We start from the raw sequence: 13,475 nt of genomic DNA, 5'->3' as shown, positions 1-13,475 counted from the left end.
GCCCCTTTCCATGCTGGAAGCTGCTCTAAGGTCTCCCTGGAGCCTTCCTTTCTCCAGGCTGAACCACCCCAACTGTCTTTTCCTGAACAGACAGCAGTGGCCATTGGTATCTGATTGTCAGTTTCCAGGAACCACCTCCTAGGAAAGGCTGAAGCCACTCTGGGCAGGGACTCTGCTGTCCGTACAGCGGCCAGGAAGACAGGCAACAAACAAGGTATAGAAACACAGCACAGCCTCGGAATAACCAGGGCTGCCTGCCGCTCTCGCCGGCCTGCCAACACACAGGCCTGTCAGGCAGAGACCTGCTTCCCTCAGAGCATCCCTCTGCGCTTGGGAGCCCTCAGCCACCCCTCAGCCCGCTCCCTCCTCCCCACCAACAAAGCCCCTCACTCTTACCTCCATGCCTCCAGCTCTGAGGGAAACCACGCAGCACACACTACCCACATCCAGCTCAACCACGGAGAAACTTCCAGAGGGCTCTCAGTGCCGCCCAGGTGGTGGTGATAAGCAGCCAGGCTGGCCCAGGTGCTCCTGGAGCACAGGCTGACGAGGGCTGTGCTGCCCACCAGCTGGAGAAGGAGGAGACCACCTTTGGAGGGCGGGTATGGTCTGGCTGCTGCACACCTGCAACACCTGACACCTCCTAATGGTGTTCTTGGTGCAAAAGGCACTGGGGGGGAGGCTGAGAGGATCCAAACATCGGTTTTAGAAAGACAGAAGAGAGCTTTGGGAAGAGACCATGTAACGGGCATGGAGAGGCTCTTGAGGAGGGAGTGCAGGGACAGGATGAAGGGGAACCATTTTCGGCTGAAAAGAGGGGAGATTGAGGTGAGATATTGGGAAGAAATGTTTTGCTGTGAGGGTGGGGAGGCCCTGGCCCAGGGTGTCCAGAGCAGTGGTGGCTGCCCCATCCCTGGAGGGGTTCCAGGCCAGGTTGGATGGGCCTTGGAGCCCCTGATCCAGTGGGAGGTGTCCACTGAGGGTTGGAGCTGAATAGGTTTTAAGATTCCTTCCAACCCAAAGCATTCTATGATTCCTTATTTCCCAATGCCCTAATCTGTGGCAAGCACCCTCAGAGTGTGATGCTGGCACCTAGGGATTGGTTCAAAGAGTTAAAAAAATACCCAGATACCGGCCTCTCAGGCACTGTTCCTACGCAAAGATGCTCCCATACCCAGCGCGGACCCCAGGATCTGCGTCTCACTGGGTTTCAAAGCAGAACGCACTCCTTTAGCTCTCCAGAAACAGAGGGTTTTCTGGAGAGAAGCCAGCATGGGAGAGGTTAATGGGCTGCCACACTGACCCACGCTGTACTCAAACAGAAAGAAAAATGGCCAAAAGGGTTCTTGGAAGGAGAGGCAGCTGACAGCCAGCAGCATCTGATCTCCTGCTGCCAACTGGGTGTTCCGAGCCAGGATCAGCTGCTGCTCTTTGTTTGCAGAAGTGCCCTTCACCCTGTTTGGTGAAGTTGGTCTCAGTCACAAGGCAGGCGAGGCTAAAAGGTTTGCTGGGAGGGAGTTGTTCTGTCAGAGGAGATTCTGGAGACAGAACTACCGAGTCCACAGTCTCAAAGGACAGAATTTCTCAGTAAAATAAAAATATTCAAAAAAAAAAACCAACCCAGAAAGTAGCACACTCTGTAACAAAAGAAAATATCCAAACCCTCAACACCAGCTCTGAGTGGTTTTAAAAATATAACTGGGAACGAGCTGACTTTTCTATCAGATTGTGAGGATAAGGCCTTGGTGACAAGCTTAGCTCCAGGCATCAAGGGTATTTCCAAGGTCACACAAAATACCCACCAAGGGAGAAGTGGGTAAATTTAGCAGAGTCACATATTTCCCACTGCTGCGCAGTGCTTTAATCTGGCTTAGCGACGCATCTCTGAGGGTTTCCCTGGAGAAGGTCCACCATTTACTGATGAAACAAGGTGCACGTTAGACAAAGGCAGGGCCAACCATGTGTTTTGCTGTACTGGCTCTCAAACAATAGAATCATAGAATAATTAAGGGCGGGAAAGACCTCTAAGATCATCCCATCCAACCGTCAGACCAACGCCACTGTGTCTGCTAAAAAACGTCCCCAGGTGCCACATCTACATGTTTTTTGAACCTCTCTGGTGATGGAGACTCCACCACTGCCTTCGACAGCCTCTTCTGATGCTTCACCACTCTTTCAATAAAGTTATATTTCCCAATATCCAATCTAAACCTCCCCTGGTGCAACTTGAGGCCATTTCCTCCCATCCTAGCACTTGTTACTTGAGAGAAGAGACCAGCACGACCTCACCGCAACCTCCTTTCCAGGAGCTGCAGAGAGCGATGATGCAGTTCTGTGGGCCTGCAGCTGAGGACTCCAAGGATGAACGTGTCAGGTCCCAGCAGAGGGAAACTGTTGCTAGAGGAAGGGCAAATGGCTTTCTGGGGATTTGCGGAAAGCTCCGTTACTCAACGCTGAATGTCTCCCTTGGGAAATATCCTGTAACTCCAGCTTTTCGTGCGTGTACAGGTGGTACCTTTGCCTTGCTGTACAGCGGTTACTTCACCACCCATAGCCAGTAACTCATCTCCCCTGCAAGCCGCGTTCAATCCCCTTGTTGCCACTCTTTTGGAAGGTGGGATGTTGCATTCAACGGGACACAGCATGCCCTCACCCAAGAAAGCTCCAGACTGGGACTCAAGACACAGGCACTTAACTTCTCACCTTTGCCACTACGCTTGCTAGAGACTGTGGTATCTTATGGCTCAGGTCCCCACCAAAGACAGGACAACCTCTCTTCTTGTTGCTCTCCTGACCTGTTCTCCCCTCTGGATTAGGCAATTACCTACTTCTTTTATCAGTAACAAGTTTTTAAGTATCCGGGGGAGCCTGACTGCTGAAGGAAGCACCTATCTGAAAGCTGCTAATCTGCATGTCTCCTGCGCTGTACCTCATACAAAGTGCACTTCTGGCCAAGATCCCAGAGGCAGGAGATGCCAGGAGCTCTCATTAGGTTCACGCCAGCATTCAGAGAGACACCTATCACACACACGAGGCCCCATTCCATTTACTGTGCTTTGACCCCATCCAAGCTGTATTTTCCTGCTGACGCTGAAGTACCAGATGCCTCCCTTCCAGCCAGCACACAGGAAACCACCTTTGAAAAGAAACTAGTGTTAAAAATCAAAACTCACTGCTTTGTAGCCAACATGTGCAAGAGCTTTGCAAACATGAGCAAATTCTGTTTCAGCCTTCCTTGCTAACAAAGCGTTTACTCCATTTGCTTTGGTTTGTCACCAGTTCTGTCAGAAATCGGATTGGTATCATGATCTTGAGGCTCAGACACAAGTTTAACTGTGAAGCCCATCCTTCCTGTCACATGAAATGAGCAATATAACAGTGTTAGAAGACTTTGAGCTCTTTCCTCCATCTAGAGGTAAGAGAACAAGCAACCTGAATTCACAGAGTCTGAATAAAGCACCCATCCTATTCAAGATTTTCTGCATTTACTGCCCAGATTCTAACTGATCTCTACCCATCAATCCGCCTTTACTGTCTTGTTTCACTTTCGGAGACATCACATTTCATTCAGAACCAGGTCTGACAGGTTACTCAGAGCGCAGAGCACCTATTCCACGAGTATGTACCAGACCGTGCTATGAGCAAAGAGGCCCTAAGACAACCTTTTTGTGTCCACACTGCCCTGTTAGGGGTCATCCTGCTGCTCTGTTTGGGAAGACACCCAGTGTACTTACAGAAAGGAACCACCATGAAGCCAGGCACTTCCCAGCAAGCTAAGGAAGCTCCGGCCGCTGAGATCAGACATGCAGACCAGTAGAGGTCTGGGCAGGGTTTTATTCCCTTGACACTGCTGTAATTAAACAGATGAGCTGCTCCCTCTCAAGAACATCAGTCAAGTCCTACAGAATTAAATAGCAACCTTTGTCATCTATAATTAAATATTAATAAATATTATAATAGAGTTTTTAATTATAATACATAGAGATACTTAAATCCACTATTATTTATATCTATGCATCATTGCTTATTAATCACACACCGAATCAACCCAGAATCACCTGAAAATTTCACGTAGGCTTTGTAAATTATCATCGGTCAAAGGAATGGAACCATCCAAAAGTCTGTCTTCAAGAAAACGTGCCACAGAGTTTCTGACATTATGACCTGATGCTCTGCACCTGGAAGAGCTGGAGAATCCATTTCCTTCCAACCAAAGCATGGGGCCAGGGAAGCTGGAGGGCAGCAGACATTGGAAGCTGATTTCCTAGCTTGTGAAATTGCTCCCGGTGCTGTGGTATCCACTGTCTCTGGAATAAAGCGGTCAAAGCGACACAAGTTGTGCAAGAGAAGAACTGTGTTCTCCACAGCTGCACAAACAACGCCTGCTCCACTTTGCCCTACAGCTGCTGCAGATAGTCCTCACTGCGTTCTTAAAATTCAGTCTAATTAGGCTTGAGTGCTCTGATAAGATCAGGGAAACCTATTCCCAGTTGCATTATTGAAAGACAAAATGATAACAACCTGTCTCTGGGGATGGATGAGGTTTTTATGAAACTGTGATTGGGAATAAACTTCTCAAAACAGTTACAGGAGGGAAGAACAGCAGCCACCCCAACTCGAACCGCTATGAACTGAGCCAAGAGTTAGCAGCCAGAGAGATGAATCCAAAAGATGCCCCAGCATGCGAATACCTTTTTTTACACATGATTTCTACTTTCCCAGTGCTGAGGCAGAGCCATCCCCGACCCACCAGCCCCACACAGACACAGAACACGACACAGCTGTCCTGTGCTCCCTCTCTGAGCCCAGAGACTGTGGCTGGGCACGGACAGTGAGACTGGCCGGAGGACATGGAGCCCTGCTGGCCAGCAGGCTTTTTGACCTTGCAGCATAGTGGAGTTTGGAGGACAGAATGGGAGGTGACTGATGCGCTGGAGGGACTTTGTAGAGCACTTTCTGGGGGAGTCTGTTGGAGCTGCAACAATCGGTGAGGCAGAAACTTCTCAGGTTGGGCTTTCACACTCGACCCCCAGGAAGAATGTCATTGCTACTGCGCATCAGACACACGGGTGGTAACGGTGGGGACTTCCCACACGTATCATAAGTGGAAAGTTTTATCTTGAAGTCCAGACATGGGTGAGTTTAGTGCCTTTAATCACAAGCCAGGGGCTTGTACTGAGCCACAAACACAATGCACACCGGTGAGATGTGGGTTTGAGAACTGTCCAGGGCAGGCTCGTCCTTTCTCACTAGAACTCTTACCAGTTTTGTCCACCTGAACCTTTAAACAAAGATAAACCAGGGCAGGTCAACCTTCAAAACAATGTGGAGCTCTCCTGCGCGCAAGAGACTTAAATCTTCTCCATCAAGCAAACCACCCCAGTGGTTATAAATCTCGGGAGAGAGAGATGCTCTTGGAAACAGGCTCCCTCTGCGAGGAGCAGCAAAGCACGAGGGACCTGTCGGGGGTGGGTTTTTGGCTTCAGCTCTGAAGGCACAAGGATAGATTTCACTTGGCTAAGTTGCAGAATGCAATTAAGGACCGTGTTGCCTTTCCCTGCTAGTGGAGGAGAAATGTTTCTTACTGGAGCCAAATAACTTTGGCAAACTAAATAATTTGCACAGTGAAGGTCTTCAGGCTTCTTGTTAGTGAACCAGAAAGTGCAGTGAAAGGTAGGGCAGCAAATGTAATTCCTCACTTAAAAACATGCTTGGGGATTATAGGAAATTGCAGTAATAAGGAAATTAAGTGTCACCATAATTGAAAATAATGAGAGAGGACTGCTAAACCAAGGACTTACAGTGACAAAGCTCTGGCTAATGTTACACAGAAGCTTCATCCAAGGGGTGCACACACAGACTCCGTTAAGACAGGGCTTTGGCCAAGGTTGTCTACCAGGGCTCCCAAGAAAGCTATTGCTAGAGAGCATCCTTGTTACCTCTACACTGCAAGGAAGCAATGCACGCGTGGGCTGTCATCCCCAGAGCCCAGCTTAGGGTGCTTACAGTACGCACACAAAGGACTCCACGGCGTAGAAAAATGCAGCCAGGCTGACCCCTCCGGTGCTTGAGATTGAATAACCTGTCAGACCTGGTCCTAAATGAAACGTGGTGTCTTCAAAAATTAAACAAGGCAGTAAAGATAAAGCGATGGGTAGAGGAGACCAGTAAGAATGAGCTGGCTATTCCAGAACTGCCCTAACCGCTGTCTCAGCAAACTGCAACAGTTCGCTAACTTAATAGATGTTTACTGTACAGGAGCCGACTTACCCACTCAGCTGCCAGAAACATGGTATCAGAGGGGGAATCTGTCTGCACTGATCTGTCCAGACGTGTTTAAAGGAGTTTTTCTCAATTTAAGGCATCTCTGCTCCCTTTCTATACCAGGAACCTCATGGTTATCTGGAAGGCCAAAGACTCCTTCCCATTCTGTAGGAGAGCTTAACACACAAACAGCTTTAATAAATACCATTTGAAAACACGCGTGCCCTGGGGTTTGGAAGAGGAATGCCTGAGATCGTGCCACGAACAGGTCAGCGTGGGAGAATTATGGAACCGTGACACAATTATGGAACCGTGGCACAGAGTTTTAGGTTGGGATTTATCACAATATGCAAGTTGTACATCCTTTCAATGCCATGCATCTTTCCATCTAGGAAATAAAAACTCATGCTAATACAAAACCATGCTATAATTCTTAGGGCAAGAGGGAGCTGGAAGAGGAGAGCCAGCTTCATTTCCATTAGTCTAAGGGGGAATTATCTTTATAAGTCTTGCTTTGGCTGAACTGCACTCAGCAAAAGGTCAGAGGGACAAACTACCCACATTCCAGCATCGCTGCACTAAAGGACAAAGGAGACGGGGCTTCCCTGATGCCCGTGACATAGGCTGGCCCCTCATTTTCACCAGCGATAGTGCCTCACTCTTCATTATGTGTTCAATCATCATTTTAGGGTGCTGCCATGGAGATGTTGGGGAACTCCAGGGCTGCACCCCCAGGATGCAGATTCAGCACCAAAAGGACAGACAGGGGAGGTGGCAATTGCCAAACCCAGACCTGGGATGGCTTTGTCCTGATAACACAGGATGCAAATTAACTCCACTGAAGTCAACAGGAGCTTTCTCATGGATTTTAGTGGAAGCAAGATTTCACCTTGGGATTGAATAAATTATCCTGTGGCTTTCTCTTCCCAAACTCCAGCCTTTCTTGAAGCAGATGGGCTGAAACACACTCCACACTCAGAACAGAAAATGAAAACATGACCTGGCAATCATTGGAAGGCTCCCACAACCTTGTCTTTTATGAACGCCCACATGTCATTGCTACACAAACAAGAGCTGCCAGTGTGGGAGACTTTGGGGCAATATTCCAGCAAGACAGGAGAAACAAATACCAAAACAAGAGAGCAACAGCACTTTAACAGCTTGCCTGGAAGAGTAAATATTGACTGGTTAACTGGAAAAAGCCAGCTCATCCTCCTTTTTGGTGAGGGCAGTTCTGGCACAGAGGAGGAGCTCTCACAAGTTAGCGAGCACACAGGGCTGACAAAACACAACAAGAGAGTCTCTTAGCACATATGTCTGGAAGGTGGTACTGGATGGCTGATCTGAACAATGGCTCTGTTCATGAATAAAGGAATCCCAGAGCCTATCAGCAGCTTGAAAGCCAGTTAAAAACATAGAAGGAATTCCCATGATGTAAAGGTTGGGCTCTCTGCACACCTCCCTGTCCCACTGAGGAGGACGGCCACAGAGCTGGAACACAGAATTATAGAATCATTTGGTTGGAAAAGACCTTTGAGATCATCCAGTCAAACCATACCTGTCCACTACTAAACCATCCCTGAGCACCTCATCTACCCAGCTTTTAGATCCCTCCACAAACTCCACCACCTCCCTGGGCAGCCGATCCAGAGCCTGAGAACCCTTTCAGTGAAGAAATTTTTCCTGATATCTAATCTGAACCTCCCCTGGCTCAACTTGAGGCCGTTCTCTCTCACTCTATCACTTGTTACTTGGCAGAAGAGAGCAGCACCCACCTCACCACAACCTCCCTTCACGTTGAAACAGATTGCCAGAAAAGGCAAGAGCTCCAGCAGAGCAGGAAACTAAACCCAGCTCCTCTCGGGGAGATGACGGACCCTGGGCTGCTCTCTTTTGTCAAGGAGTCCTTTCCAGAGGTTGAACGGCTCAGCTTTTGCCTGCACCAGCTTTCCTCAGCAGTATTTGCTGTCGGAGCACCATCAGCATTTCAGTCAGCTGGTGGAGAGCTGGCCAAAACTATTTAGGGCATGAAGACCAAGCACAAAAGCACATCAACGATTTTCATCACCCCACTGTTAGGTACAAAGTCCAGAGAAATACACCTTGTGAGCTCCCTACTGCAAAACACTAAAATTCCCAGTCCTTCTCCTGCCTACTCCTTTACTGGTGTAACTGGAGTGTCTTACGTGGTGACTGCCAGACAGCCAAAGTCAAAAGGCAGCTTTTAGGGGTTGTAACACAGCTCTAGAGTCATCTGACTCAGAGCCATCACAACGAAAGCTCCGACACAGACACACGCTGCTATTCCTGTAAATCATTAACGCAGCAGGCGTGTCGGCCCAAACCTGACATTTCAGAGGCAGTGCCATTAACCCTGAGCCTGTTAGCGAGCACCCTGTAATCTTTTCTTCGCTGTGTTTAGGACAAAATACCTCCCTGCCTGAATACCATGGAATATGTGCCATGGCCAAAATTCCAGGGACTTTTTATGATGTCAAAAAAAAAACAAAAAAAGGAAAAAGGTCCTACTATTTGCAGTTCTGCCTTGTTCTCCATGTTCTCACACAACACAGCAATGAGACCACCCATTTCTTCCCTGCTTGCATTACTGCTGTTCCCTCTCTGTGGCCAAAAAAGCCAGCGAAGATTTCATCTATTCTTTTACAATGACCCCCATCTCCAGGCCTGCTGGTGCTGGGAAAGCCAAACACAGCCTTGGATTCTGCACCAGCTCCCACATAGGGACAACTATTTATTTTGGACTGCCAAGATAATATATCTGTTAGCAAATTTTGCAAGAGAGAGGACAGGGAGCCTAACGGAAAGGAAGCAATTAATCATGAGTTTTCCTTACAGACACGGATTATCTGTCAATAAGTGTCAACTCTCCAGAGAAAAATGACATCCAGAAATAATCCCAACCAGGCAGGGAAGTTTTCTGGGTTGCTTTAAGAACAGGAAGGGACTTGCTTTGCCAGAAGGCCCTGGTTCAGCTTCTCATTGCTTGTGCACAGTAGCAAAGGGGCCATCGGCCCCTGGACAAGAGAGAAAGGAAACTCTCAGCACGGTGGAGTGGCATCAGGTTTCCTCCCTCTCTGTTCAGGACCTCCATCTCCCACCCTGGCTGGTTCTGCTGTCACTTTAAATGTCTGTAGCAATCTGGAAAGCCCAGCACAGGCTCCGCAGGCGCTGCAGGGGGGTCTCCCCCAACTGGGCAGCAATCCAGCGCGCCGAGGAATTCAACACGCGCAACATGTCCAAAACTTTTCCACTGGCTGCAGGGTTTCAGGCAGGGCGCCCTGGCTCTCACCCAGTCTGGCGTTTGAAGGGGAGAAGGCTGCAGCCCTGTGGCATCACACAGGCCGGGTGAGAACAGGTTCAGACTGCTCCACACCACAGCCAGCTCCGTGCTTCCTTACCTTGACCGACTACGGCCAGAGATGCGTTGTGGGATGGACCCCAGAGACTGGTGGGATGCTCTGACACACACACACATGAGCTGTATTACAACGTGAGGGCCTCACAGAGAGGACCATCACAGGGAAAAGACTTTATAGAAGCTACTCAAACAACAAGGAGGAACAGGAAAGCTGAAGCACTGACCGTGGTGCAGGACACTACCCCAGGGATGCAAAGACTCACCTGCCCAGCCTGGCAGACAGAGCTGCTTTGCCAGGACTAGCTGGAAGAAACAGAAGTACTGCAGGGCTGCAACAGTCACTAGAGAGAGAATGAGAAATGGATTTGAGATTTTAGCTCCCGCACCAGCCCTCCCCACACCCTTAACAGCAACGTCCACTGGAGAGGAGCTGGCCGTTTTGTTAAATGTTTTAAAAACACCACCTTTATCCCTTCTCCAAGCCTACAGCGTGTCCTGCCTGTTCCGTGCCTGCCCCACTTTACACACAGAGTGACACAGGGTGCACTCTGAGCAGCTTTGGAGCTTTTATGTAAAGCAGAGCATTACCTCAGGGGTGTAGGTAAGGAGTCCTAGGTACTAATCGAAAGCTGCACTCAGCTCCCTGGAGCAAATACTGAGCGACAAAATACACAATCAGTTTTTCAAGGGAAGAAAAAGCACCCTACAGCTAAAAGTACTCATGCCAAACAACTGAAAGAGGCAGAGAGCGCAGCAGCAGGCAGGCGAGAGGGTCAGCGGAATCTGTGCTGGGTAGGTTTGGCGTGGTGAGAAGACTGCTGGTTCATCGGGATGGGAAAGCTCACGGCTTTGCATGAGACAGCAGTGCTGTTAGACCAGATGTATTCACACTATGAGACAGCCTGTGCAGTCCAGAGTCTGCGTATCGAAGTCAGCATTTCCACTGAATTTTGTTGAGCCTTGCACCCATCCCTCCTCAAACAAGGCAGGGAAAGGAAGCACTGGCATCCCCTTTTCATGAGGCTTTCTCACAGTCATGCGGGGAGCTCGGACCTGGACCCAAGACTTCTGCTGTAGCCACCAAAGCAGACGGTTTGCACAACTCCACGCTGCGGTGACCCTGGCAAAGGCTCTGCCCAGTTGCTTATTACTTGTGTTTTCCTGTCCCCCTCCAAAAGAGCTGGCATTTGCCACCCTGCTGATGCTGGAGCAGATGTCTCATTAGCACAGCCAGAACTTCAGAGACTGAAAGAGCAAGGAGGATGAGCTCAGGTGGGAAGAAGCAACAACAACAGCAGGGGCAGGCAGATTCTGGAGAAGCAGAGATCTCTTTTTCTTGCCAGCTTCCCTAGTGAAGAGCCAGAGAGAAAATAATGGATATTTATAAGCAAACCTGTCTCTAAGGCAGCAGTTTCCAAAGTCTAATAATAGGGTTTGGACTTGTTTATTGCGTGATTCAGACAGCATTGCATAAAGCTGCTGGAACGCTCCTGCCTGTCCCCAGAGCATATTTGTGAGAAGTGAGTTAGAGGAGCTCCCGAGCCTGGATGCAGGGGGTTCCAGCCATGCAGGTTCTGTCTCTTCAGAGGTGCAGTCAGAGCCAACAGAGATGCAGGAGCAAACCAAACTATGCAGATTTACAAGAGCCTCCTCCCAGGGAAGGCCAACCACCCAACCCCTGTCTTGAAACAGCAAGGTAAGAAGCCAAGGATCAGATAATTGCACCTCTCTTGTTTCTCACCCCTGCAGCAGCTCAGAGCGGAGCCCAGGGACCCACGGGGCAAAGCACTGCGAAATGCGGGCGAGGACTACACCTGCCTCAAAGATTTTGCAGCGGTGGAAAGAACGTCAGGGATGTGGAAAGGCACCTGTCCCCAAAATCAAGGCAAAACCCCAAGCCTGCAGGTTGCCGCTGCTGGGCTGGTCTCAAACCAGACCTGGCGGTGTGAGCAACTGCTTCTCAATTCACCACTAAAACCACATCCAGTGCCCCCGTTGCTGTTTCTTGCTGACTCAACGCAAGGTGTTGAAAGTGCAGCTTCCCCAGCCAAGCCTGGGGGGAGGATTACAAACAGGAAAGGTCAAAACAGCCTCCTCTTTGTATGAAGGAGAAAACAGGGCTGGGCTCTGCAGCGCAGGGCAGCACCTGGACAGCATGTTCCAAGGCAGAATAATTGCAGCGATCAGCCCTCCACCCTGCTCTTTCCAACCAGCCCATTTCAACACAGGAAACTTCCAGAGAACGCCTCTTCATTCACTCCAGGCAGGACAAGAGCTATAACAATGCAATATGGACAATTAGAAACTGGAGAAGGCTACAGCCTTGCCCTTTTTCTAGAAAAAAAAGCATTGTTTGAAGCCTGTTTGGTCAATCATGCTTAAACGCTTACCCAGTAATTCACCCTCCAAGCAGAAATCATGGAGTTACAGGACAAGTGAGTGATGGCGTTGTACAAAGCCAGGCTTTCTGGTCAGGCATCCAGTCATATACTGTCATTCAGAGACCAGGCAGCATCCGCCTCCACATCCTGGCCTCAGCCCCTGCCTCCTCACTGATCCCTAAAGAGAATGCCCCCCTGCCCAGCCCTTGCGGTGACCCTCTGGACACAGGACTGGGCAGGAAGGCAGCAGAGGACTGCACAGATCCAGAGTCCTGCTGGGCTGCGATGCTCTCTTGCTCTGCACACCCATCCAGACCATTTTTTGCTGCTTAGCAGACACGGCTGGAGTTTGCAAAGCAGACAGACGGGGCCTCATTAGTACCTCTCCAGGAAAGCAGATAGAGACGTGCGGTTATTCACGGGGACATGCACTGAATCTCTGCAGGGCTGGGGTGATGTTCAGGTTCTGACAGCTGCTGGAGGAGAAAGAAATTCATGGCTCTTTCCTCCAGCAGTGCCTGGAAGAGCTGGGAACTCAGAACCCCAGAATTTCATTACCAGGGCCTCTCTCCACTACTACTTTAAGCTCTTTTCCAGCAACAAAATAAACACCTAACCTACTAACTTAAAACCTTTTGTTGAATGTGGGGTGGACTCAAGTACTAAGATAGTCCCGGCCTCTGAGGTTAGCGCAAGTAGGAAGGAAAGAGCTGTTATCAATAAGGCCACAACTAAGACCTGCCTAAGAGCCAGAGACGAGGCAGAGGAGCAGCGCAGAGGACACAGCAGTTGTTATTGGACACTGACCATTGCTGTCCCACATACCAAACTTTGGTCCAGTCATAGAATCATAGAACAGTTTGGGTTGGAAGGACCTTAAAGGCGCAGGGCAGCTCTCAGGTGTGAGCGGCAGAGCTGCACAGGAGACGGCTGTCTTAGGACAGATTTATAGCGTGTTGGCAGCTGCTCTGTCACAGCAGAGCGCAGCTGCTGTTGGACAACTCTGCTCTCCAAAGGGATGGGGAAGCACTTTCACTCACTGTGTTACACTGCCAAGGTACAAGAGGTTTCTCTAAAGCACAGTGAGGAGATGTTACATCCAACATTGTGAGGGTGGGGAGGCCGTGGCCCAGGTTGCCCAGAGCCAGAATAAAACAAGGAGCCCTTTCTCCAAAGACAAAGCAGAAAAAGGTGCATTGCCTACCCAATCCTGTGCAACCCAACAGGTTTGGTCCCTTTCTCTCCAGGCAGGGAATCCAGCTGAGGCAGATCAGCAATTTGTGGTCTGACCCTTTACCCACGAGCTCAGAAACTACAAGGCTTTATTTATTTTTCAACAGAGATCACAAATCAGCTGTCCCAAACCTGCCTCCTCACAATGCGATCACACCTTTGCTTCACTTAGTGTCCAATCAAAAAGAAAAGCAAACTACAAAATGCCTTTAAAAATG

The 13,475-nt window shown here is 49.4% G+C and overlaps 1 protein-coding gene across 1 annotated transcript in view; it reads right to left on the bottom strand.

Moving 5' to 3' along the window:
• The window catches only part of ALG9 (ALG9 alpha-1,2-mannosyltransferase), a 60,426-nt gene that overhangs the window by 12,778 nt on the left and 34,173 nt on the right, over positions 1–13,475 (bottom strand). The gene's annotated exons all lie outside the window — the stretch shown is intronic.

Source organism: Cuculus canorus, chromosome 23 (assembly GCF_017976375.1).
Source record: "Cuculus canorus isolate bCucCan1 chromosome 23, bCucCan1.pri, whole genome shotgun sequence".
Taxonomy (NCBI): domain Eukaryota; kingdom Metazoa; phylum Chordata; class Aves; order Cuculiformes; family Cuculidae; genus Cuculus; species Cuculus canorus.
Note: the sequence above shows the minus strand (reverse complement) of the source record. Positions and strands in the feature narration are given on the sequence as shown.